We start from the raw sequence: 26,633 nt of genomic DNA, 5'->3' as shown, positions 1-26,633 counted from the left end.
CGAGAATACCCACAGTCATTGTGTTTGTAAACCACAAAGTCCAGGAACCCCATGCACCGGAGATTAAAAGTAACAAATAAATAATTTCATTTTTTAATAAAGATTATATAATTTTAAAGATTTTTGTCATTGTGTTTGTATGTTTATTTGAACACTAATTACAGAGTTACTTGCTGAAGGACTTGATAGAAAATGAATTCCAAAAGTCTTTTATTTGTTTTCTCGAAAACAAAATATATATCGTTTCAAGAGCCCAGCTTGAAAAGAAAGAAAGAAAAAGAAAAGTAACTCGTCTTATGCGCAGAAAATTTTATTCAGGTTTTGGTTTATTTTCATACTGACATTCCAAGAAAATGTGATTTTACTTTGTTTCTTGAAATGTTCAATCTTTTAAAAAACAAATACAAGTTTCCTCTCAACTTCCAATGCAAAAGACGAGTCGGATGAATCACATGTTATAACAGGAAACAGCACAATGTTTTCAAATACTCTTGCTTTTACCCTGCTGATTTCGATTGGTTTTTCGTAAATTACTCTTTAGTTTTCTGTCCAACAGTTTGTACTCTTAGTTTTACAACCAGACAAAAGTATGTTTGGGAACACTTGAACTGGCAGTGAAGCAATTAGGAAATCGCGTGAAGCAGATAGTTAATCATTGTAGTATATTTGTAGTTATGATATTTCCCCTATTTCCTCGCTCTTTTTTCATTGTTCTAGATTAAAAATATAAATAATAATGTATCATATCTGTGACTTAAAATCACTGTAACTTCTTGTATTATAGCTATTTTGTTTATCTACCATGAAATTTTCGTATGCATGCTGCAATATTATCATTCAATTTCCACACCTGACTCTGGCAAAGAATACAGGGAAAAAGCCAGACCTAAAGGGAATTCAGAAGGATCTAACGTCATTTTTTTTTTTTTTTCGGACTTAGTCTCTGGAAGGCAGTTAAGGTTTTTGTGAACAGAAGTGTACAAACAAATTCTTTTGTGATATATTTATTTTCTCTATAGACTATGTACAATAAAAATACAATATAGTATATACACTACTTCGGATATTTTTTAAATGTTTCCTTGATCTCATATTCTCTTTACTTTTCCTATCACGTTCAAAAGTTGGTTCGGTTATGATAAATAGAAAGAAGAGATACTATTATTTAAGACAATCAAGATACAAAATGATAGAAACTTAAAAGAAAAAAATACACACCTCAATTTACACAATTAATTGTTACATTGTTTATTAAATGTTAATTCTATTTCCTTTGATTTTAATATTATTCCGAGAATCGTTTACAGAAAAATGCTGTACTAACGAAGGTAATTCAAAATGTAAAGTAACAATACCTCTCACAGGTGTAATATTCCTTCCTTTGTTCGAATTTCCTGCCAGGCAGCAGTAGGTAACCACACTGTTTTGTCACATCTAATAGATAGTGCATATGTTGTGTCAGATCACCGCAACATCAGTTGGAAGATGGATTCACTCACATGAACACAGTCAACCAAGGAAAAGTGCAATGTGATCAGACTGCTGTCTGAAGGGCACCTTTCCAGCAGAAATTCTTAAAGCACTATGGACGCTAACGACAAGACAGATGAGCAAGATGACTAGTGAACTGGTGGGCTAAGTATAGAAACACTCGTCTACATGTGGAATAGTCTTCGAACCACCAAAGAAGTACCTGGGCAGAGGCGATATTTTAAACCGTAGCGTACCGCTGAAACAAATGGTTGGATATGAATCGGACTATGTTAGGAGGTAATGGATACCAGTGTCCTACTATTGTATATATATACCTATGGTACAGATGTGTCCACAAGAGCTCTTGTTACCTTATCATTGTGAAATACGTGTTCATAAGAGCTCTTGTTATCGTACTTTTTGAATTACTGTAGAATGTACATGAGAATTCTTGTTACCTTATTTTTTGAACCACTGTGTCCATGGGAGCTCTTATTACCTTATCATTGTGAAACAAGTGTCCATGCGAGTTCGCCACCTTATTTCATGAACTATTCTCGTGTTTGATTAAATCAGATAGAACTATTAGCTATTAAAATTTTTGCATATTTTTCTATACGACAATTGCAAAATATATGTATATTTGTACAGGCAACCAAATTTCATCCTTATGAAGTAAATTTAAAATACTTTCAGTTCACTGGTAAACACGAAATATATATTAATTTTTAATTGGATATGAATCGATTTTTAATAAAGAATGTATGGGTCATTTGCAAATAAATGGGCTTTTCGGAGACTAAAACCGGCGAAACTTAAATAATTAAAATATCATTCTCATAATTAGCACTCATCATACGCACTAAAAATTTAAACCGTTCATGGTCGAGGCCAACTCATTTATTAAGATTTTCACCATTTTTACAGCAAAAAGGTAAATCCATGCATCAGGAGAATGACAGCGAAGCCAGGAGAATGACATAATTTTTTTAATTTTATGCTTATAACTGGCAGCCAAAGACTCACATAACCTTAAGCGCTAATACAAGGATAATCTTTAACTATAGTTAAAAAGTAAGGACTCAGAGCGTGAAAAAAGATTAAAATTATATTATTATATAAAGAATAGGGAGAACATAAAATATACAGCGATATGTATGACGATGCATACAAATGTATATAATATATTGTATGGTTTAGAAAATGATATATAACAGTAACATCACAGTCGTTAAATCTAATTTAAATTCACATTTCTATGTGCGAAACTAGGAATAGCAACATGCTATCTTAAAGAATATAGCCTATGACACAAATTCTAACCTGAAACTCGACGGCTATAAGACAAGAAGTCTGAAAATAAACATACCGTTTCATCATACAAACTTTGTTTGTTGGAAAGTATAAATTTAATGCAATTGATATATTTTTCACATAACTTCTATAAAACAAGATCTTATCTAAAAGAGTGTGACTTTTGTCCGTATTCAATAATAAATGTAAGAGACCGATCATTAGCTTTTACAATACTATAGAAGCAAATGTATTATTAAATTTAAAAGAACTTACAGAGTACTTTTTTATTATTCTATACTTAAAATTTATAGAACTCAGGCTGTCCTTTTACAATAATTTCTGGTTGTGGAAGAACTTCAGTAACTTCATGAATATTACAACTGTAAGTAACACCATTGAGGTTCCTCTTCCATAGTTTCGTGTCTTTATCACATTCAATAAGATACTCAATATTCACTTCACTATCCTTCACATCACTTCTACACAGTGCAATGTACTGAAATGACTTTTCCCTACCCTTTATATTAACGCGAATAAATTTTCCCTCTTTTCCCTCTAAATACTCCCGAAGTAGTAACATTTGCACAAGATGCATCATCATTACTACTATAAATCTCTTCAACTCTGAGTTTCTCTTTGGTTGGAATTTGAGAATTAGAGTACTGGCCTAATTCATAGTGATAACAATAGCCTGTACAATCAAAACAAGACAGCATTCTCATTCTGATTAATCGTCTGTTACTTGTGTCCTTTTCAGTGACCACTTGATGTACAGACATGGTTCCTTTATTTTTTTTATTTTTTATTTATTTATTTATTTTATTTTATTTTATTTTATTTTATTTTTTTTTTTACCTTTCTCCTGGATAATTTGCGCTGCATTTGTTTAATATCATCCGATGATATCTCTTCAATGATTACACTTTGCATGCTCTCTTTTAAACTAAAGCTGCTGAGTTTGCAATATCCTTACCCTGTGCTACTATGTTGTCTGCCACTCGTTTGCACGTGCCTACAATGCCATCTGGTGCCCCTTTACCATGACCAGCTTCATGATAGTTCCAGGTGGCTTTAGATATGTTTGGGTACATTTCAAAACAATCACTGCACAAAACACTAAACATCAAGTTATTCCTATATTGAGTAACAGGACTGTCACTCCAGAAATGGATTATATCTATAGTCGGAGGCAGTTTTTTTTTATCACTGGTTGAAGATGGGCCCAAATCGCAGGTACTCCATGTAGAAGGTTAGTGGACAGAGTACAAAAACTTTGTATATTAATGTTAGACTCAATTTTGTCCCGGGTATAAACGACCACCGTGTGCATTGCCACTTGTCTTGATTCTCTAAAGTTAAATGACCGTATTTCTTCTGAATATTTACAAGCATAATTCTCACTAAAATCCATGTGAATTATTGCTTCTTTTTGATTTATGGTCTCTTTTTGCAATCTCAAACTATTTTGTTGGTGTCTTACTCGAGCCACATGCTTTGAAAATTCATTTACTATTTCTATTAACTCATTTGCTATTTTTGAAACTGTCGTATTTATTTTTTCTTTAACAACTTTTTTTCACCGATTTGACCGATGCATTGCTATCTGTATAATTTCAGTTTTTGTGATCCACTTTGAATATTCGGCTTCATGATCATCAAATTCCTTGAAGATGACTGTTTTCTTGTTGCATCTTTCACATTCTCTTAATAAACATTGTTCCTCTTGCGAGTCACAGCAAATTATTTCTAACACCGAGTCTGGTTTTGACACATCTAAACAGCCATATGCATAGAGACCTTTGATTAACATTTCCATATTTGAATGCTTCACACATTTGCACATCTCTCTTTCACGGATAGTCATTTTCGTCACCCATTTTGGCCGTACCGGGTAAACGTGCTATAGCTGATATATTTCCTTTTTGGGTTATCTCTCAAATACTTTGTATATAAGGTGGTCATGTTATCTTCCAATGCTCTTCGTTGATGCTTTCCACACTTAGAACTGACATAATCCTTTTTTCCTGGGAATATTCTATTGACATTGTCTTGCTCGTAAAACGAGATGATATCCTGTTGAAGCTTCAGAGTAGCTGTCTTGCGCACTCTGGTATTTTCTGCCTCTAACATTTTTACGCGTTCTGTCTTCAGAAATCTAGCTGCGGACAACATCCGATATTTTTTAAATATTTTTCCTCTGGTTATTAAGTAACATTCGTTTTTTCCTCTCCGAACCCCCACCCTTCATTGTCTCAACTGATTGTGTTAACTGTTGATTAATAACTTCACCAAAGAGAAGTCCTTTTTTATTTCACTCTTATTTCTTGAAGCTATGAGCTTTCCTACTTTCTTTCTTGGAGTTAAAAATGATTCTTTGTTTGAGCTAATTTGCCTAGAAGATTTCGTTTTCAATCTTTGCAGCCGTTTCTTGTATTTATCCAACTTTCTCTTCAGACATTTAATCACTTCATCTTTTACTCTCAACTCGCGATTTTTTTCTCTTCTCACTTTCTTTTTCTCCTGTTCTGTTGTCTTTATAATTTCTGCCACAATTTCTGGGGAATGTGGAACATCCTTGCGTTCCGAAGCACTGTCTGGTGGGATAATATCACAAGAAATAGTCGTATTAATTGCTACTCTCCGCCTTTGTCTCATTCTTGCTGTGTTTTGACGCCACTGTTTTCTCTTCATTCGCTTTTCCCTTTCTGACATTTCTTTGATGAGCTTAACCTGTCCTCTCTTCCGTCTTCTTTGGTATTTCATTCTGGACTTTTCTTTCAATTCCGCAGCGAAGGAAGGACACTCCGCAGCTTTTTGCTTCAGTCTCTCATATCTTCGACGTTCAGCTTCCCTTTTTTTCCGAAGACGCTCTTCATTACTTTGCTTCTTTCTCGCCATCTGCAAGTGACAAGGAAGTTCACTTCAGATCCCTTATAAGTAACGTCTGGTTGCTCTGACTCCTGATCACGTAGCAGTTGCCATTCTCCTGGCTAGTCGGTCATTCTCTTGGCACGAAAATGCCAGGAGAATGACTGCGTGATTATGACAGGAGAATGACATTTCGCTAACATTTCGTTAAAATCTTACATTGTATTTATCTGTTACATGAAACGTGTACTCATTTTAAACGTATCTGTTTTGTCTCTCTCAAGAAAGCTAATTAATTTATATATTGTAAAAAACAAACTAAAATGACTTACCAGAAGAATGACTGGAAATGCTCCAAAGAATCACACACCTACTTCGCAGTACACTCACTCAGAAACTGGCTGAGGCAACACGCAGGTTGAACAGTATTGCCAATATCACAGATATAGAAGGTACTATCTGTATAAACATGAACTCTTACGATTTTGTACATGTAATCAAATGTGATCTTGAAAGAGACGACAAATCACCCAGGAGAATGACAGAAATATTAAGGACAGAGTTTGATGTTATAGAAACTATTATACAAATATTTTTTTTTTTTTTTTTTGTTTTCTCTTTTTGAATTGAAAAAGTGCCATATATTTCAAATATTGTATGTGAAATTTATGAAATAGAATGACATCAAAAGAAAATATACAAGAGTTATTAGTAATAATTGTACATAGGGACACCCAGGAGAATGACATTTCTATTCATCTTTCCCCTCAAAATATATTAAATCATTACGAATTATGTAAAAAATACCGAATTGATATACTTATAAATAATATCTCTCTCGAAAAGAACTCGTTTTTAAAAACAATTTTTTAACTTACTATTGAAAGACTTCAAAAGGCCAATCTATTTGCAAACGAGCCGTATATTTGTGGTAAATTTCATAGGAAAAGAATTATAAATACGAAAATTAGAATGAGTAAATCAAAATGTTGCTAAATGGACAAGAAAGTTTTATTTTCGTTTTATTGTTCTTATTTACTACTCTTTTGACATGAAATTTTCCACATACATGTATTTGCCGATTATACACATACAAACATTATAAGTAATACTGGGCGAATTCTTTATCAAATTATATTACTACAACAACATATTTATAGACAAGTAACAATAATTTTGGACATGAGTGTACATGTAGTACGTTAATATTTATAGTAAAACTTATGTACCATGATCATTACATAGTGTGCCATCACCTGCAAGGTAACAATCAATGTGTTGTCCAGTACCGACCAATATTAACCCCTTCATGCATAGCGGTCTATTTTTAGACCATTCCGCCAAGGTGTTGTTTCCTTAGAAGCTTGAAATTATATTTTCCTTTCATGCATGCTGGTTGATAAACAGACCGCTAGTGATTCACGCTACACATGTGCTGCCACCTTCTGGCGCTTTGGAGAAAGTAAGTGTAGTTTGGCGGGAGCAAGCGACTGAAAAAGTGGTTTATGGAACAAAGGTAAGATATTTTTCTTTTTTTTTCCAAGAAATACTTTGAATTAGTCAAAAATAAAATTTGTCATGAAAATTGGATATGTTTAAAACGAGAATAATGTATTACTGTTGATAATAATGGTTTTACTTTTTTGTATGGAAGAAAAAAACGTATGGTCTAAATATAGGCATCTATGCAGGAATTCTACAACACTGTTCTCCATTGTTCTTCTATCCTGCTGCTCTTGTATTTGTTACTTTACGTGTAGAACGTATAAAAAAGAAAGAATTTAGTATAAATTGTTTCCTTTTCAAGTATCAGATGAGAAGCTTGGTAACACGGGTCAGTTCTTGCCAGTTTAGGCCTTTATTGGTATACAGTAGAGTCTCGATAGTTCGAGCTGATTGGGCCAAAGGGCAAGTGCCAAATAAACACTTCCGTAAATGGTTACTGAGGCTTGAATTATCGCCAATGTTGTACTCTTATGTACTGTAAGGCCCAGGGGCGGATCCAGGACAGATTTCTGGGGGGCAGTGGGTTGTAATACTCCTACTTAGAGCTACTTTTAAGAGCTTGTAACTCTGGGATAGGTTTTATTTATATATAAAATAAGAAAGTTTTCTCTTCTGGGGGGCAATCGCCCCGATCATCCCCTGGATCCGCCCCTGGTGAGGCCCCATCAAATGTAAAGCTGTCTTTATTACATGTTTATAATCCTAGTTGGTTTCGCTTTGCTAAGTAATTTTTCGTACTTTTTTTTTTTTTTTTTTTTTATCTTTTAAGTCTGGAAAATGGACCCTTTGAAATTTTACGGACATACTTCATATGTGACAGCAGTCCCACAGAATGGTTCAGTAAGTGAAGACTCAGACCTTTCGGACGACGACGAGTGGTGCAGGATCTTAGCTCCTGATTCCGAGGATGAGTTCCTGTCCAACCTGAGAGCTATGTCATCGGATCGTAATATTACCGTCATCCCGGAAACGCCGTCTGTAAGTTCTGACGAAGAACAAGAACCGACCCCGTCAACCAGCCAGCCGTCAGTGGTTCGTCCAAGAAATAAGAAGTCTAGTTGCAAGAAAGATAAAGTGGTGTGGAAAAACGGCATTTTCTCGGTTAGTAGACGTGAAATTGAATTCACTGGTGACGTAACTTTGCCTGCATCGATTCAAGACCTAAACAGCCCGTTCAACTTTTTCAAATATCTGTTCTCGGATGAGCTAATCAATCACATAGTTCAGCAAACGAACCTGTATGCGACACAAATAAGACCAAATAAGCCAGGAAATATTACTAAAAGCGACATTGAACAATATCTTGGCATATTAGTGAATATGTCCGTGATCCAGTTATCTACTTGCAGAGATTATTGGAGTGCTCTACTTGGACATCCGCGAATATATGAAGTTATGTCAGTGAATCGGTGGGAAGAAATACGCCGTTTTCTTCACTTCAATGACAACACCACGTTCATTCCAACTAGACAGGACGGTCACGACAAGCTGGCAAATCTGGCTTCAGCTATGACTTTGAAATATTTACCGGTGCTTCCGATAATATTCTACATCCAAATGAACCAGATGTTGGTGTTAGTGGGAATGTTGTTATTCGCCTTTCACGCACAATTCCAAGAAACCTAAACCACACACTTTTGTTCGACAATTGGTTCAACAACATCCAGCTTCAGGTGTATCTCAAAAAGGAAGGTATAAATGCACTAGGAACTGTCAGGTTGAATAGACTTGGAGCCGTTGATATGCCAACTGAAGCAGCTATGAAGAAAAAAGGGAAGGGAACTTTTGTTGAGAAAGTTACAGTTATTGATGGTGTGAAACTATGTGCGGTCGCTTGGTACGACAACAAAGTTGTATGTTTGCTATCATCGTTTGCAGGAAGTAGGCCAGTTGGGGAAGCAGAACGTTCTGTCAGATCCCGGAGGGAGTATCAAATGATTCCATGCCCCAATCTTGTGAAAGTCTACAACGAATATATGGGAGGAGTCGATCTCCTGGATTCCATGTTAGGCTACTACCGTATAACGATTCGGTCTAAAAAGTGGTACATGAGAATCTTTCAACATCTTCTTGATATGGCCATTGTAAATGCTTGGCTATTGTGGAGGCATAAGACAGGTTTGTCCAAGCCATTAGTGCACTTCAAAATAGAAGTTGCATCTGCCCTCTGCAAGCTCAACAAGCCACCCAGACGTAGTAGAGGACGCCCCAGTAGTGAGGTCGAGCATGGAGTAGTCAAGAAGCAACGAAGTGGGCCCTGTGGATTTATCCCTGGGGCCGACATTCGTTTAGACGATGTTGGACACTTGCCTACATATGCAGATCGACAAAGATGCAAACTTCCTGACTGCAAGGGGAGATCAGCAGTGATATGTGAGAAGTGCGAAGTTCATTTGTGTAACAATAAAGCCAGAGACTGCTTCAATCGTTTTCATAAGGCCTAAGTAAAAGTGAGAAGCCTACATCAGTTGTGTGTGCGAAAATCATTTATGTAAAGGCCAAAGGATGTTTAAATCTGTCACATAAAGCCGGGATGAAGATGTAGATCGTGTTTTATTCAAAGATCACACGTTATTTGTATTTCGTGTAAAGTTTGATAGTTGTAGTAAAAATAACTATATTATACTTTCAGCGCATGAATGTCCGAATATGGACCAAAACTGTGCAGTGTTAGAAGTTAATATGTCTATCAATAAAGCCACATATATATATATATATATATATATATATATATATATATATATATATATATATATATATATATATATATATATATATATATATATATATTTCGGTTTCATATATCATTAGTAAAGATGTGAAGATGTAGATCGTGTGTCAATGAAAGGCAAGAGTTTAATTGTACTACGTGTGGCGTTTGATACTACTAGTATAAGTTATTATATTTTACCATCATTGCATGAATGTCCAAAAATAGACCACATAATTTTTTCTTCTTTTTTTCGAATAAAAAGCTTCTTTTTTCAAAATTGCTTGTCAATATGGTCTAGTAGCCTCAAAACCTACCACATATATTTTTTCCCCAAAAAGAAAGAAAAAAAATCATGCATGAAGGGGTTAAAATAATCCCACGCTCTGAAAATCGATTACAAAGAGTTTTTAGCCCTACACGAAGTTTCACTGTACGTTCATGAACATAAACCACTTTGTCTTTTATCAAAGCATTTGGAATTGTGTTGGATTATTTCAATACTTTTGTTCAGTAAGTACTTTTCTTTTTAACAAAAACAAATGATTAAGTTAAGGTTAACGTTAAATGAAATAAGGACATGCGTATTGACGACACAGTAAACTATCATATACTATTATATTTGTGTACTACATTTCGCTTGTCAGAATCTGGTCACCCTACAAAACATGATATTGTGTGTGTGTCTTTAATTAACGTTCCCTAATATATTTCAGATTTTGTACGTATTAATATTTGGTCTAGGAATTAATTGGTGCGGGTGGACAAGAGATGGCGCAACGAACGGAGCGTCCCACAGTTCCGTGTATCCACACATGTGTTGCAAACCCCTGTCATCGCGTATCGTTCGTAGTATAGGGCAGTGGATTAAAGCGTCAACAACACCAGTTTGTAGTTAAGTGAACATGGCGCAATTTGTGCCTGATAAAGTATTTTTGCGGGGTGTCCTGCTGCATTACTTTAACATGCAGAAAAGTGCGACTGAAAGTCATCGTATTTTGGTGGAAGTGTATGGTGACCATGCTCTAGCTGAGCGAACGTGTCAGAAGTGGTTTGCACGGTTTAGAAGTGGTGATTTCGGCTTGGCAGACCGAGAGCGAGCTGGACAGCCAAAAAAATTTCAAGACGAAGAATTGACAGCACTGCTCGAGCAGGATTCGTGTCAAACGCAGGAACAACTTGCAGCAGCATTAGGCGTTGATCAAACAACAGTCTCCAAACGCTTGAAAGCCATGGGAATGATTCAAAAGATGTCACATTGGGTTCCACATGAATTGAAAGACAGATACGTTGAAAGATGAAAAACCATTTGCGAATTGCTGCTTCAACGACAGAGCAGAAAGGGGTTTCTGCATCGAATTATTACGGGTGATGAGAAGTGGATCCATTACGAGAACCCTAAACGGAAAAAGGCCTGGGTGAAACCAGGTGAACCAGGTCCATCACAACCAAAACGAGATATTCACTGTGCAAAGGTTATGCTGTGCATATGGTGGGATATGAAAGGTGTGGTGTACTATGAGCTGCTGCAACCGGGTGAAACTATGAATGGAGAACGTTATCGACGACAATTAATGCGTTTGAAGCAAGCTCTGGCCAGAACACGACCAGAATGGGAGAACAGACATGATAAACTTATTGTTCAACATGATAACGCTCGCCCACATGTCGCAAAACCGGTCAAACCTATTTAGAAAATGTCGGATGGGAAGTTTTACCCCACCCGCCGTATTCACCAGACGTTGCTCCTTCGGACTACTACTTGTTCGATTGCATGAACAACGATTTGATTGGACAGCGGTTTACTTCTTCAGAAGATATCGAAACGTGGGTCTCTGACTGGATCGCTTCCAAGGATGAGGACTTTTTTCGCCACGGAATCCGTACATTGCCTGACAGATGGGCGAAAGTGGTGGCTAGCGATGGACAATATTTTTCTTAAGGTATTTATGTATTTTGTGTTTGTACTACAGCTTGAATGTGTGCGTACCAACCGCACGAATTAATTCCTAGACCAAATAACATTAAAAAAAGAGGACGATTTTTTTACTCAGATTTTTTTCAGGATTTCTTTCCCCAGTTTCATCAGTCGAACAACGGAATAGCAGCTTTAAATATGTACCCAAGGCAACTTCCTTCCAGTTTATGTCGTACTGCTTTTGATGCTCAGTGTAAATTGGTGTCTCAGACTGTGTCTGCAAGTTTGGTAAATAGGTAAGTAAACACGTATTCAATACGTTATAAAATTTAAAAAATATACTTAGTTTATATGAAATTATAAAAAGCTGAAAATAATGAAAAGTTCTTCTTTAATTTCTTATTTTATTTATATATTTATGTTTTTTTTATTTATTTATTTAAAGAAATACTCGTCAATGCTTGAAATATGTTCTGAAACTTATCGCCTTCTTTATAATCACGTTCGTAAGTACAATAGTCAATTATTCAAGCGCGTAGTATCTTTTCGCTCTGTCTACTCTATCAGGATAAAGATATATTTTCAACTTTTGCAACAATTTGGTGCATTCGGCGAGAGTGTGACAACCAATAAGGATTGCGAACATATGACAGCTCTCCAAACCGACTCTCAGCATGGTTGAGTTGTCATATCTACGTCACGAAATATTACTATTTAATAATATTTGTTTATCCGGTTTATTTTTCAGTAGTGGTTAGTTTGTGTGCAACGATCGTCTCTTTTCTGAGTGCGTTTCTTATTCATAATGGCAAGCAAGAACAATATTTATCCGCTCAGGAGGAAGTAGAGAATTAAAAATATAATCAAGATTTGCAATGAAGTAAAACAAACGAATTGCTGGCTTGGTGCTGGACGCAGGATTAAGAAGAGAACGTGACAACACCGGCCAGATAGAAAGCGTAAAGCATTCTGGGTACGTCACTGACTCAAGTGTTGGCAGTTGAAGGGAAATTTATCATCTCCACGCAAAACTTCACGTACAATTTGTTGAAAAAGATAATAATAATCGTTTCGAAAAATATCGATTATAGTGAATATATGATCGTGAAAGAGTTTACTGACTTTACTATGCCACGAGCTGAGACTCAGTGTAGGCCATGTTATCTTTTATGAGAACAAAAACATTGAAAGGGTTAAAAACAGCCAATCATTCAAATTTGATTCGGCAAGTTATTGTTGTGATTTACGGTGGTTTGTTTACTGTTTGTAATGTGTTGATTTGGTAGTTTGAAATTGGAATTTTACCAAAATAATTTCGAGAGTGAACAAGTGTATTTATCACTTGAGTGATTTTACTACAGAAAATGCCTTTAGAGTTGGATTATAACTTGACATACTGTCTGTGCTTTGGGAACGTTAAAAAAATCTGGAGAGGTCCATAATGTAAGAAGAGCAGTAGGTCAAACAGTTAGGTGTTTGTGAGATACTTCAACAGGAGAGAAGCTGAAGAAGCTCTGATCGGTTTACAGGATAGAAGCGAGTTAAAAACTTACGTCCTGTTCATAGAGAAAACAGATTTTCAAAGTTAGTCCACGGTTTCAAGTTTGGATGCTGTGATTATATAGACAGTGAAGTAATCTTTGTCTATATTATACACCAGAAACAAGAGAAACCGAGAGACTTTTCGAAAAAAAAAAAAAAAAGTTTTTCGAAATTTTTTCGCCACTCTGGCCCGGACTCGGTTTCACGTAGGGATCTGAGTTTTTTTTTTTTATTTATTTATTTTTTTAATACGCTGTTACGTACATAATACGTGTGTAATATTTCAATCTTGTATCTTGAAAACTGAGGTAGGTAGAAATTTTTGAATCTCTAAAGGTGACCCATTTTTTCATATAAAATACAAATACAAATATATATATAAAATATATACAAATTCATATAAAATACAAATATATATAAAATACAAATACTTTCAAAAATGTACCGCGTCATTACTATTTAACCTATAGTCATGGTTCAAACGCCATTTCCTTCAGTATACTGAGCACTTTCCAACGGTACCACTCACATGTCTGTATCGTACATCTGAACCGGAAAATTCTGGAAAAACCCGGATATTTGTATTTGAAAATTCCGGCTAAACACTTTGCCCCTCTGGCCCGGGACTGGGTTGACATAGGTATCTGATTTGTTTTTCTAAAAATACGTTATGTACATAATATGTATGCAAAATTTCAATCTTGTATCTTGCAAACAAAGGGTGAAAAAATTGTTGAAAGTATTAATTTAGGTTCTATGTTATGTATATACATCAACACACACACACACATGCATATCATAAAAAATTTCTGCGTTATTACTATTTTGTTTAGAGTCATGGTTCAAAGTAATTTTCTTCAGCATAAAGAAACCTTTCCAACGATACCACTCATATGTCCGTGTCACACACCTGAACCGGAAAAATCGAGAAAACTGTATATTTTTTCTGAAAAAAATCACACCCTCGGAACAGTTACGACCCTCGGGCCCGGCTTCGTTTTCACGTAAGGATCTAAAAAAAAATTCAGGAAATACCCAAAGGTACACACAATCCGTATACAAAGTTTCAATTTGATACCTTGAAAACTAAAGGCGTGAAATTTTTTTGAAATTTTCCTTAAGAAAAAAATAAAATAGTCGCCACTCCGCCCCCACTGGGCCCCACCAATTTGACCATCCGGTTCCAAAACGCATCTGGGGTGTTCTTTGGTCTCTCCTTGATTTGATGATTAAAAAAAAGGTGGTTAAATACCTGTTATAGAACCTACATAAGCGGTCAAAGACGATACTACGGCATGGTAACAAAAGTTACCAAAAAAATTAAAAGGGTTAGTAATCAACATTCCCCCAGATAGCGATGAAAAAGTTACCTTTGACTTGTGTGGGAATAACAATAGACCGTTGATGGTCATGTGTCATCAAACAGCAACCCACAAACTTTGTCTTGCACAGTTGTTTTACAGTAACCAAACGAATGGACTGCGAAGATGAAAAAATTAGATGGATTAATGTTCAGAGGAAGAATGCTGAATGAGTTTACAAGAGAGAGTTTTTATAGACGATTTTGAATGTTGAGTTGTGCATACACGTAGTATATGCAGTATGTATTGTTTTGAAACCTTTAATAAGAAATAAATCCAGTTATTTCAGAAGTGGTTTTGTAACTGTAGAAACATGTACAAAGGAACATTCATTCTAAAGTATCGAACTCTAATACTTGTTCCTGTGATTGTGTTCTATTCTGTATTTTGTAGTTCTTTAATTTGTTGCTTGCGTTGAACCAATTTATGGGAAAAAACAAAAGAAAATAAAAACAAAAGAAATTGGAAAATATTCAGACGTCGGTAACACTTACTAGGTTAGTGTTTACTTTTGTGTGTTCACATTGAGATTGTGTTGAAGCTCCATCTTATGTGGACAGCAAAAGCTTGATAGAACTACCGAGGTAGGTCGGTTGGATTAATAACTTATTTTAATTCAGTGATCATTTCGAAACGCGAGTGCAAACTAATACATACTATGCATATATTATAATGCAAACACGAGTAACTGAAACTTCATTACTGAATTCAGAGATCTTATAGGGTTTTAACAACATTGATTAAAAATATATATATATATATATATATATATATATATATATATATATATATATATATATATATATATTTAAAGAAGTGTGATATTGGAAACGGTAGTTCTTCATGAGATATCATATTGTTAAGAGAACGTCTATTTGAAGGCTGTACATACCCGGATGTAAAGTGTAAACACAACAGTGTGTAGTGTTTGCCGCTCTTGTAATTCATGTGATTTTTAGTGGAAAAATAAACTTTATCGCTAAATAAACATTTGAACATTACCCATAAAAATCCCGTACATAAACTGTGAAACTTTGATAGTGTTTCGTGTAGTAAAAGTGTTGTGGAGTGCTGTTTTGTATTTTGTAGAATAGCATGTGCATCATGCAATGCCGCATGCTAACAGAAATAAAACACTCCACTCACCCACGCTAACTCTGACGCTGCGAAGGTAGTCATGATAGATCGCGAACGGGGCAGAAAGCACCTGACAATGATTGGCTGAAACGACGCAGCTATCTCACCTTTGATTAGCCCAGCCTATTCAGGCCATACAACTTCGTATAAAAGACGAGATCAGACCAGCAGAGCCTTGTACCCGAATGTTGATGTAAACAAATGAGACGTTTGTGAACTCCGCTCCTGTTATCTACGTTATTTTCGTGGTACAAATAACAAGTATCGTGTTAGAAACATTATCATAATAAACATTAATATTTACACTATAAACTGTGAAAGTTTGGTAAAGTTCTGTGTTGTGAGAGTGTTGTGGAGTGCTATTTTGTAGAATAGTATGTGCATGGTGCATGCTAGCAGAGACAAAGAACTCCACGCGCCTACTCCACAACTAGCAACCAGATTGTAGTTCTTCCAGAGCGCGGACGGAGTAAAAATCACCCGACCGTGATTGGCTGGATCGCCTAGCTGAGCTCGTCTACCATTGGCCAAGCTAACCAGGGCCTCTCAGCCACACGTAAAAGGAGAGACAACCAGCGTGAAGGCTCTCTCTTTCGATAGTGAGTTACGATTATGTAGCAAGAGACGCGTGCGTTTTTCGCTCTCGTAATCTGTGAGAAAAATTAGTGGAAATAAAGACAATTTTCCCCTAATTCATAATAAACATTGAAATCAACATTCAAAGATAAACTGTGACACGTTTATAGTGTTGTGAAAGTGCTAATATAAGTGAATTGTGCTGTGTTTAGCTAGTTAATTTGTAGAGTAGTGTGTGCACGTGCATGCTTGGTCGAACAAAGCACTGCACACACATCTCCCGCAAACTGACGCTTGAAAAGTAGTCGTTCAGGAGCGCGGACCAAAACGAAATCACCCCTAGCGTGATTGGCCAAATCCGCTTCGTTAGGTCGCTCCTGATTGGCTGATTCAAAGAAGCCCATTTCCAGCATTTAAAAGCAAGAGTTTAGGAGCCTCCAAGTAGTACACACTGTTGCCAATCTTAGCGACTTGTCGCTAAATCTAGCGGATTTGCAACGGCGTCTTGCGACAAAATTTTTACGAAAGCGACTAATGACTTTTTCATCGACTTTTGAAGTGTCTTGGCGACAAAACTGGCGAATTTTTTAAAGCGATTTTGCTTTTAAGAAAAATTAATATACATGATGAGCGATTGCCTCAAGATTGATGAATAAAACGAACGTGAGCGCAAAATTCGGGAATAACCCGTGTGGTCCATGACATCGAATCGCCACCTGCATACATAGCCCTACGAATGTGTGAAAAATTCGGGAAATTCCCGGTGGATTGTGACACCTGACAACGCAACCACTTAATTGAAACTTCGCAGTTGTCGGGTCGGGATAGAGCGAGTGAATATTATTTGCGTGTAAATATTTTGAATATATCTAGTTGAAGTGTATAATGCATAGTGCTGTGTAACTGATAAATTAAAGTGTATTCTGTGTTGTTTTTCTCCCTTAAAAGTGTGGTGTTCTTTAATTAAGCATGGGTAAACCTCAATACCAACAAAATTATCGAAAAGAATGGGAGAAACAGTATGAATGGTTGCGGCCAGTTGATTCCGATCGATCGAAAGCGTTGTGTCTACTGCAAAAGTGAGATTTATGCAAAGGCTACTGATCTGAAAATACATTCTGAAACAAAGAAACATAAGTTAAGATCCGATCCTTTTATCTCGCATAAACAGCAAAAAAATTCCATTTAGGAAAGGAAGTTTGAAAACACACGCAGCTGAAGGTAGGCTCGCTTTATTCATTGCTGAACATTGTTCAATATTAACTGTTGACCATTTGTCCGAAATTTGTACGAACACCTTCCACGATAGTGACACAGCAAAAGACTTACACATATGTACAGACATTTTAAAAAATATTCTGGCACCATATTTTCTCGAGAATTTGTTACTTGACGTTGGTGCACAGGGTTACAGTCTTATAATTAATGAGTCAACGGACATCTCGGTGACAAAACTTTTGGGGGTAATTATACGATACTTCAGTGTTAGTTTAAAACGAGTAGTATCTAGGTTTTTGGCTTTGTTAGAATTAAGAAATGGCACTGCACAAGTAATCACAGAGACAATTATATCACTTCTACACAATCTCAAATTGAATCCGTCCAAACTGTTAGGTTTAGGAGTTGATAATGCAAGCGTTAACGCTGGTGTTATCAATGGTGTTTTCGAAATTCTAAAAAGAGAGTTAAATCTTCCCCATTTAGTTCTGATAAGATGTGTGTGTCACTCATTACAATTGGCAGTGTCGCATGCAACTAAGGGCAATTTGCCTCGAAACATTGAATTTTTAGTGCGTGAAACTTATAATTGGTTTGTCCACTCTAGTAAAAGGCAAAATATGTACCGGGATATTTATGTTACGATTAACAATGAAGAACTACAGAAAATTTTAAAAGTGTGTGATGTCAGGTGGATATCTCTAGAACCGGCCGTTCGCCGCATTTTGCAGCAATGGGAGGAGTTGAAGTTGCAGTTCGAAGTGGTTCGATCCGCTGAAAGCTGCTATACGGCTGAAATGTTATTTCAGATGTACTCACATGTGTCCAATAAATTATATCTAATTTATCTGAAAAGTGTTCTCAGCGAGGTGCAAAAGACAACCAAAGCATTTGAAGCTGAAAACGTTGATCCCACACGACTGCTTGATGACTTAACTAACCTTATACATTTCACAAGCAGAAAGATTTTAAATCCAACAGCCGAGGTAGACCCTCTGTCTAACACGTGCGAAATAGATAATTTTGTTGACCCCAAACCCTACTTAGGATATGAATTTGAAAAACTGGCAGAGTCAATGGGTTCAAACCAAACAATTGAAACTGTACGTAAACGATGCGTAGATTTTACAAAGAAACTGGTTAGAGAATTGAAACACAGGCTCCCTACTAATTTTCAACTCCTACAAAAAATGTCACAGCTCTCTGTAAATAATTGTTTGAATGTCGTTAAATATCCAATCACCGATTTAGCGGAAGAGATGGGTTGTTCCCCATTGGAGATAGGTAACATCGAAAACCAGTGGCGTAATCTGACTGTGACTAAGTGGAAAAATACTGCGACAACAGTTGACTTTTGGGTTGAGGTCTATGAGATCAGAGATTCAGCGGGGGTTAATTCATTTCAAGATTTAGCTAATTTCGCTATGGCAGTGCTATCTCTTCCTCATTCAAACGCTGAGGTTGAAAGACTTTTTAGCCAATTAAATATTGTAAAAACCAAACTGAGAAATTGGTTGAAAGTGGAAATTGTGTTGGCTATACTTCAAGTTCGAAATTCACTTAGAATCTCTGGGAAGAGCTGTCATTCCTATGAGATACCAGAGGCTGTCATTAAAAAAACTGGAGTCAAAGCAGCGTACTCGCAGCCGTCATCTACTGTGACATCCCAGCCTTCAACATCGGTAGCAGTAGAAGAGGATGTAGAAGAGGAGACAGTATATCTTTTCGAATAGGTAAGTCATTTCAGGTGGTCTCTGCCTTTATTGATTATGTTTAGCCTATGTATACATGTTTACATTATATTGTTCCAGAAAAACATTCTTTTTAGGTTTAAATTCGATAAATATCTGTTTTAGCGACTTTTGGACCTGAATTTAGCGACATTTTGTCAGTAAGAGTTGGCAACAGTGGTAGTACACAGAGTTAGATGCTTAAGAGAAGACGCGTGTGTTCGTGCTCTCCAAAAGTCTACTAATTTTGTGGAAATAAACTTTATTTCAAAGCAAATCCCTATTTAGTGTGTGAATAAACATTATTTAATCATTTTCGGTGACTTACAGTGCAAAGCGAAGTGTTTTGGTGGCTATTCAGTGCTATTGTGTGCATGCTGCATGCGGTAGCTAGGAGTAGCTGTAGCTTGCACAAAGCACACCAGCCCCAAGAACCGCCATCTTTGCTTTGCTTTGCTGGTATTTGACAAATTTACTGGGTAGAGTTCCGGGCTTCAATTGAAGCCCCTGCCTCACATTTCTAGTTTGAGCATTTGAATTGTAGGGCATAGGTATTGTGGCACAGAGACGCAACTGTCGCAGCCTCGAACGGTAGATGGAATGAGGAGAGAGGCATTTTGCTTGATTGAAGAAAGAGAAGTAGGATTGGCTTGTTTAAGTTATCGAGGGGTTGTGATTGGCTGTCACATCATCCTATTAATAATGTCTATAGTGGCCCTCATAAGGGTTTGGTCCTGTACAGTAGTAACGTGACTAGTTAAAAAACTCAGTAAACATGTCTATGAATAGTGAAATCTTGTTGAACATGTCTTTTTCTTCTTTAAACTTCGGTACATATTTCTTCACTATGGGTAATAATCTGGAAAGATTAAATTCTTTTAGTAGTTGAAGGAAGTCTTTAAATGTACTAGGTGTGCTGTCTTCGGGAACTGAAGTAAATGAAACGTGTGGTGGAAGAGGAGGCCATGAGATACGATCGTCTATACGAAAAGAATTCTGGGAAGTACGTTTAGGTTCTTGGCGCTTTTGTTCTTCGGGTTGTTCAGATGAGGAAGTCTTGGAAGTTTTTCCCTGAAGAAGTCGCTGTAGGCGAGGACATCCTGTGTAGTTAGCCGGGTGGTCCCCCGTACAATTAACACACTTGGCAGGCGCAAGGCGATCTTGTTTTTTGCAAGCATAAGTCCAGTGGTCTTCTGCACATTTGACGCAGCGAGGTTTGGCTTTACATGTATTTTGGCCGTGGCCAAAACGCTGGCACTTATAGCATTGTAGATATGCTTTGGAATGATATGGTTCGATGCGAACCTTCATATGAAGTAGTAATTCTTCTTTAAAAATGGAGTTTGCGTTAGGTATTTTCCGCATCGTCACGAGAAAGAGGGGGAGAAAATGTTTTCCCGTCGGTTCTTGGCTATTCCGTTTGGAGAGTTGTATGACAGAAAGAACAGGGTATTCTTTTTCTTTAAGTGCTGAAATAATGTCAGGAATTTCTGTATCTATTGGTAAATTGCGTATTACGGCTTTGATTAGGTCATGCTTTTTCTTAGTTTCTGTAGCATACTCAAGGTTTTCTTGAGTGCAAAGTTCCTGAATTGCTAAGAAATCCGTCTGAAGAGCACACTTTATTTTAAGGAATCCTTTCATAAAACGAAAGGTGGGGGTTTCTTGACACTTTTCCTTCATTTTTGCAATAAGATCATAACCACGATGGTAGGGGCAGTTATATACGTACATCCAATTGGTGGAAGGTTCGCTGGTAGCATCCATTGGTTCTATGTCGTGAGTGGCTTTTGCAAGGGCCTCAAATTTATTGGAGGTTGGAACAGGTGTTGTAACTTCTGCAGATAATTTACAGGTCTTTTTGGGGAGCTGAAACTCAGCGTCACTTGTGTCCTGGTTTGATTTACAATTTGGTGCAGTGGGGGGTGAGGCCCCCTGCGCTACAGATTGTATCATTTGCAATGCGGCCTTTTGATAATCAGATGTTGTCTTGATCATAGGAGATGCAGAGACAGGCTTGGATGAAACTGAGTTAACACCATATGCTGCCTTATGGTGAGCTCCCAAATGGGGTCCAGAACAATAACTACATATCGACTTGTGATTCATGAGTGCGCTGGTATCAAAGTGAAGGGGATCTGCAGGAACATCCCATTCATATCGACGATCTGTACCGGTGCGGTCCCGAAGATATAGAACTCGTTTCGTATTCTGCATGATAATAACAATAGATGATAGAACCGCCATCTAAGTCAGCGTAAACAGTTTTGTTCAAAATTTTCGTGTGACGCCAACTGAGCGATCCAAACGCTGAAATCTGATTGGTCGGAGAGACGCAACCTCGCCGGCCAATCACCACGCCGGAAAGACCTCTCGAACTCTATAAAAGAAACACTAAGACCTGCATCCACAAAACACATTTAGCGTGTGCATAAACATCCTATCATCACTTCAGTGACTTTTCAGCGAAGTACGAGAACTGTAAGTGGCTGTTTTCGATATACTAAGTGTGCATGCGTTAGCTAGCAGTAGGCGTAGGAGTAGCATAGCGGTAGCTAGCACAACGCACAACAGCCACAATAACCGCCATTTCAAAGTCACTAAAGAGTTTTGTTCAGTTTCCGCGTGCATCCCCGAGCTGAGCGAGAGGAAGCAAGCAATCTGATTGCTCGGAGAGACGCAACCTCGCCAGCCAATCACAGCGCAGAACCGACCGCCGGGATTCTATATAAGTGAGACCAAAAACTCCATCTACCGCGGTTATTACGTGGTGGTTATTACGTAATAACCACCACAACACCACAGCAACAACAGAAAAATCTTGCAATAGCTTTACAAACCGCCTCCAAGAAGATTTTTGATAATACAGTAAATGCACTCCAGACCACAACAGGACACCTTTACATCACAAGGACTTTTGCCGACACAGTTAAAAGGAAAACCAGTACAGACCATGCGAAAACAAAGCGGAAGGAACAGCAAGCTGAGAAGGAAGGCAGGGGATAAAGCAGCTGTGACGGAAGCAAACAGATGACGACCAGGCCTGACCATGGACATTGAACCGACTTGCATGCTTAAAAAAATAACAGATATCCCACTAACAATATAATCCCCCACCTACAGACAACACAGATTTGCATTAAAAAGCTAACAGATTTTAAACTAGGTTGCAATATAACAGATAACTTATTAATTTATTACTACAGACACTTTTACATGGATTTTGGCCACCCTTCAACTGTGGTTTTGCCATGTAAATACTATTGCATGCAGCATGACCGATATAGGGGTTTTTTTCCTGGTTTCCAGGTTTTTTGTCCCTCTCTCAAAACATAATAAACCTTCTCTCGCGCTTTCCTATCATCTATTTTACCCTTCTTTCCTTCTATTTCACACATTGACAGATTCGCGTGTAAATGTCTTTCGTAAAAGATAGAAGCCGCGGCATACACCTACACCCGACAGATACTTTAGTGTACTAATTGCATGTGAGGAGAGGCATGTAGATAGATGGTTGATGCCTTACTCTCTGTCAGGGCGCGGGCTTTCCCGAGGGGCGTCCTTATTTTTAACTTTCTGTTTCCATCTACCGCGGCAGATGAGGACAGAGAAGAATTCCACGCTGAAGATGCTGTTTGTTGTAATAGAAGACGCCGTGACACACCGGGAAACCTTGCGGTGTTAACGAAGGTGTGGTCAGCAGCAAGACACCATAGAAACAGAATAGTCTTTTGAGATAATTCTGTGTTTAAAGAGAAGAGTTCGTGAATAATAAAACTGATCTCACAACACTTAACACTCACCGCTTCCTGAGGAAATAGGCATTGTTTTCCGTCGGCTTGACCCCCTATTGTGGACCAAGATTCGCACTGGCCATATAGGTTGTACAGCCCTTGGCGACAGTCGGCTGACGGGAACGCAATACTATCTCTTTGGGATAGCATTAGCGAAGCATACACACGCAGTTAAAGTTACCTATCCTTTGTACATCTGGCCCTTGTCAGGACCATTCCCAGCTACCACATTTGCAAGCTCAATCTCCGGTCCTGTTTAGAGCCATGTCACGGGCACAGAAGACGCCTGCCAGGAAGGTTGCAGATGAAGTGGGAGCAGCTAACAAACACAACCAGAGAAAGCAACACGAAACAAGAAGGAAAACCTATGCCGATGAAGACAGCAGAGGTGAAGCGAAGGAGCTGCAGGAGCAGATCGTGAGCACAATGCTGGACGCCGATGCATTGCTGGCGCTGTCAGTGCCACCGGTGCTCATCCAAAATGTTAACAGCAGATTTTCCGAACAAGACGTAAGTACCATTATAGAAGAGAGGATGGATCCCAGGGAATTCAGTGCAGTTGACGAGGACTACTTTGGAGTATACTTCAAGTCAGCAGCAGCGAGAGAAATCTTTCTCAAGATCTTCAGGGCAGCTGAATTTGGTTCCCGTGCTATTTTCTATGAGAGAGGAAAGAGATGCCAAGATGACGGGGTGTCGCTGACGCCTATCACACCAAACCAGCACCGCAGCAAACAGGGTTCCGGGCCTTATGAGGACCATCATCCCACAGCTCCAGAGCTATCCCAAGACGGACTGAACGTTGACAACCAAGCACCTTTCCAACCAGAAATCTCATGTGAGAAAGCCGATAAAGATCACCACTTCCAGGTAGTTCAACGCAGAGGAAGAAAGAAGAAAAATCCAGAAGAGAAGACAACAGAAGCAGTGGCAAAAAATCTTACACAGGAAGAAACCAAACTCTCAGAAGAGAAAAGCAAACACACACAGGTGGAAACCAGTCACATACAGGTGAAAACCAAACCAGCTAAAGTGGGAAACGAGACACAGGCACAAACCAAAAACTCAGCCCCTTCTCAGGACCAAAGCAAAACTAACTACCAATCAGCAGCCCCCAACTAGCAGCCTACCAGAAGCCAGTCAAGAAGGAGGGAAGAACCAAACACCAAAACCTAACCAGAGGAAGAAGAAGATACACATGTTCACGTGTGTAATTAAAGGCTTTCCCACAACCAAGGATCTAAAAAACCTACAAGAAGAACTACAGAAGCAAAACATACAGTTTTCCAGTCTGAACAGGATCCAATCAAAAGATGGCCCAACCCCACTAGTGAGAATGTTTACAACACACCCAGAAGACGTCAACAAGCTCATTACACAAGGCCTACAGACAGAATCAAAGACTTACAGAGTAGAACAATCAAGAAGCCAACCTCGACCATCACCTTGTTGGAATTGTTACGCATATGAGCACCGGAAGTTTCAATGTACCAGCGAGAGAGTGTGCCACAGGTGTGGTCAAACGCACAAAGACCCATGTAACATGGCAACAAACAGGAACTTCTGTGCCACATGCAAATTAACTGGCCACAGAACAGGAAGTAGCGAATGTCCCATGAGACCGAAGGCCTCAACTCAAATCACGAAGCCAAAACTTATCACAGAAGAAAACTTGACAAAAACAGGCCCTTATCAGGGACAGACGAAAACTACAACTCATCAAGCAGAGAAAGATGTCCTACAAAAACAAGACGAAACCCACAACTACATCACATCTGAAGCAATAGACGAAGCTATTAATGGAGCAACGCAACAAATAGTAACGTGGGTTACTTCAATATTAACGATGACGACGCCACCAGCGAACAGACCCAGACTCACCGATGCAATAGCTACAGCAACAAAAAAGATCTTCCACTTGACAATAAACACCATATCAACAACAACAGGCGAACTGTATGTTTCCAAACCTCAGATAGCCACTAGAAGCAGACAGAACGGGGGAAGCAGCGCAAAATCCAAACCGACAGAGGGAAGAGAGGGACATGGATAAATTGCGACCACCGAAAACCGATGACGACCAGGCGAGGCAAAGGACCAAGTTGCATGCTTAAAAATAACACAAAGACCCACTAACCAAACTTGACCACCAAACTACAGAATTAACAAGTTAGATTAAATCACACCCAGCTTTTAAAGTTGAAACATTACAGACAGTAAAATATGCTTTTACATGGTTTTTCCCACCCCTTCTTTGTGTGGTTTACCATGTAAATAACTTGAGCATGTGCATGACCGATAAAGGGAGTTTCCCTGGACTCCATGTGTTTCCGGGGTTTTTCCTCCTACTACCCAAGCCAATGGTGAGGTGAAAAATTCTTCACGCGCTTTCCTATCTTCTTTTTTACCCTTCTTTCTTTCTCTAACACACACTGTCCGGTAAATGTCTTAGGATAAAAACCGCGGCGCGACACCACAGACGACATGCTGCTTTAGATCTCTAACTGCATGTAGGAGGTGCACGTAGATATAGGTTGGAGCATCACTCAAGGGGGCGATCTTTCTTGCTAAAGGGCCCTCTTTATTCTCTAATTTATTTCCGTATTTCCATCCACCGCGACCCGGATGTTAGTTGTAAACAGTGCACTCACGCTTGTTTTCACTCCTGATGTTTTTCTGAGGAAAAAATAAACATTTTGCCCCAGAGACAACATAACAACAACAAATCGGAACACTCCCGCTACACTTTGTTAAAGTTTAGTGACAAACAGTGTTGTGCAAGTGCTCTAAAAGTGCTTATTTAGTAGCTAGGCTGTAGTTAGTGTGTGCATGCCGCCAAACGCACACAACAGACCCACGCTACAGCACTGACGAACACCTAGTAGTCATCGGAAAGCGCGGACCCGATGGAAAGCACCTTTCCGTGATTGGACAGTTTGTAGGAAAAGGTCGTCGCTGATTGGCTGAAGCAATTTTCATCCCAGAGCGTCGTATAAAAGCGAAATCTGAGAAACTCTCGGCTCAGTCTGCCCTAAGACGAGGGCAGGAGAACATCGGAGCGGAGAAATACGAAATTAGTGCCCACTCCCCTGAAAAATAAACACTTTCCATCCAACTAATTGTGCAGTATCATAACGAATACATAATTACAATCTCATATCAGAGATAAACAGTATGCCGTAAATTCAGTGTGCAATTACAAAAAGTGCAATCAGTGCCCCAGTGCAATTAACAATACGAGCGGGCTCTAGCCCCCCACCTTATAAACAAACTAGAAACCCAGAGCAATCCGGCCCTTATTAGAGACACTAGTGTGTAGTGAACATTAAAGCACACAAAATAGCCGCAATAATTTCGTTGAAGATCTTCAAAGCCAAGACCTCACGGCGTGCCCACAAGATGTCCCCCCGGGCATCGGTCATCAGGAAGTGGCACCCCCCACAAGACAATGAAACTGCGAAGAAATACAAGGAAGTACGCTTCACCCCACTGGACAAAGGGCCC

At 38.3% G+C, this 26,633-nt stretch overlaps 1 protein-coding gene across 1 annotated transcript in view; it reads right to left on the bottom strand.

Moving 5' to 3' along the window:
* Positions 1 to 988: 988 nt before the first annotated feature.
* Positions 989 to 26,633, bottom strand: part of LOC145690847 (putative methyltransferase-like protein 25) — a 121,426-nt gene continuing 95,781 nt past the window's right edge. The window contains exon 7 of the transcript XR_014132291.1: positions 989 to 1,729. The gene's annotated coding sequence lies outside the window, so the exon portion shown is untranslated. The remainder of the gene's footprint in view (positions 1,730 to 26,633) is intronic.

This window comes from Thermobia domestica, chromosome 1 (genome assembly GCF_964235325.1).
Source record: "Thermobia domestica chromosome 1, izTheDome1.hap1.1, whole genome shotgun sequence".
In the NCBI taxonomy this organism is placed as follows: Eukaryota; Metazoa; Arthropoda; class Insecta; order Zygentoma; family Lepismatidae; genus Thermobia; species Thermobia domestica.
Note: the sequence above shows the minus strand (reverse complement) of the source record. Positions and strands in the feature narration are given on the sequence as shown.